This window comes from Cyprinodon variegatus, unplaced genomic scaffold (genome assembly GCF_000732505.1).
Source record: "Cyprinodon variegatus isolate N-32 unplaced genomic scaffold, C_variegatus-1.0 Scaffold148, whole genome shotgun sequence".
Lineage (NCBI taxonomy): Eukaryota > Metazoa > Chordata > Actinopteri > Cyprinodontiformes > Cyprinodontidae > Cyprinodon > Cyprinodon variegatus.
Window position 1 is genome coordinate 1,204,476 of NW_015150601.1, and position 2,400 is coordinate 1,206,875.

Below are 2,400 nucleotides of genomic sequence, written 5' to 3' on the forward strand. Positions count from 1 at the left end.
GTACCATAAAGTGCAAACTGTTTTCAATCCTACTGTCCAACAGACACCATGATAACTAAACTTAGCGCCACATTTTTTCGTAAATTGGATGTTGATGTTTTAAAAGTCGAAAGCTCCGTTTTGCTGGGCAGCCACATGTTGCACTGCATTATCACATCGTTCCCTTTTGTGCATTTGAAAACAAATAATCCTTCCAAATATGGCCGAGGGTTTTTCTGGCTTTCGTCTCCAGAATATGTTTCGTCTTCAGGCCTTTCCTCATCCATACACTCTACGTCGTGATTAGCAACTGCCATCTTTCGAAGCGCAGCACTGGATTATGAGACAATACAAAGAGTAATTTCAAGGCAGGGCCACATTTAACTTTTTCACCATCAGTATTTATTCTCTTTTTTTTTTTTTACTCAGTAACATGAGGGGCTTTTAAATGTAGCAAAGTAAAACTACTTAGGTTAAAATTTACTCGAGTAAAAGTAAAAATAACATATTTCAAAAAGTACTCAGAAAATTACAAATTACTCATAAAAAGTACTCAATTACAGTAACTTAGGTAAATGTAATTCATTACTTTCTACCCCTGGGAGCCAGTGAACTTCAAATCTTTTGGGTTTACTGTATTTCTTTATTTGCCAGCTTTCATCCGAGTCATATTCATGCTCTATTAGTTGAGGAGGGTTCCCACAAATTTTATTTAGATAAGGGTTCCACTAATTTCATATTTTTTAGTCAGAAAAAAAAAACTAATTCGATAATTTAATCAATTATTGGGTCTTTCTGTGAGGCACCACAGAATCCCCCCCAAACCCCTGAAAAAAACACTGGACATGCTCAGACATATGGGAGGAAAACACAGCAAGATGTTGCTGAATATATGCATGAGATTGAAAAGGTAGGTCGAGTTACCAAGAAACAGGTGTAGGTACCAGATCTGCTCAGGTTGTCAGATCTCCTTGGGGACCCGCCCTTTCCTATGACATCCATATATGGCAACACCACTTGGACAAACTGTAATGCCCCCGTTTCTTAAGGATAAAATCTTTTGTGGAGCCCTCAATATATTGTTACCTATATTTGCTACTTTTATATTTTTCATTCGTGATCTAAAGTAGCCGAAAGTATAAAACAGACACTCTTAGTTTTGAAGGAAAGCACTGCGAGATCTGCCATTTAACAAGGACACACAAAAAATCTCAGCTTATTTTTGTTCTTTTTATTAAGATCTGAGGGCAAAGGATGACAAATGGAACATCTTACAAAAAAGACTTTCATACAGATTTTAGTCAAAGAAAACAACAGTTATTCTACTTGTAGAAAACGAACGGTGGTTATTGACACAAATTTAAAAGTTTGTAGCCTAATATGGCTAACTGACCGAGCTAAAAGAGGCTAACCTGTTAGCTACTGAGCAAAGCTAGCTACCCAGCTCTCCCCCTCTATATCAGGGTCTAACCATTAATTTGTTCACCATAAACAGTTTTTTTCCCAGTTTTGTTATCGATCAGGTAAAACTTAATCAATCATTAGACACGCTAACACTACAAATGCCCCGAAGTCACGTCATGGTCAAGTCACGTATTCATTTTGATATCCAGCTTGGACGGCTAAAGGACTTTGCATTTACTCTTAATGTCATAGGGCCTAAAAGCATCAGAAAGACAGAGCCAGCTTCTAATGTTTGAGCTTTAGATACTATTTAAAGAGCATTAATGGTCGTATGTCTTCTGTTTCTTTGTCCTGTCCAGAGTCTAGATGTTTCTCACCCAATTTCTGATATAGGCACTGGATAGGTTAATTTTAGATGGAGCATATTTGTGTATACCTCCATTTTATTAAAATATCTAGAGAGTATAGTCATGCTAGTTCTGAAGAGCAGTTCTGCAGTCCTAAACAAATAAAATCTCTAAAAATGATTTGGCAGAAAGAGCTAATCCATACTATGACCAACAACTAAACTATAATACAGGGTACAACATGCTGGGGAAGATTCTCAGTCATCCAGGTCATAGTCATTCCAAAAAAGTTAAAACAATCCACTAGACTTTGTTTCCAAGTTTAAAGACGTTTCGCTTCCCATCCAGGAAGCTTTTTCAATCCAAAACCCAGAAATAGCGTTGAGTTCGAGGCTTTATAGAGTGGACCAAAAACAAAGCCTTGTTTTGGCTTAGAAAACATGCTAATTTATATTTGTTAATCTATAAAGCCTTGAACTCAATGCTATTTCTGACATTTTGAATTGAAAAGGCTTCCTGGATGGGAAGTAGCCTGGGTGCCAGTCCGAACTTAGTCCCGCCAAAAAAATTTGAGTTCGGGGAAGTTCGGTCTGGCTCTGCTCCATAGTAGCGCGAGTATTAAAGCCCACTGTCAGGCGATCCAATCAAATTGTCAGGGCGGGCTTTATAC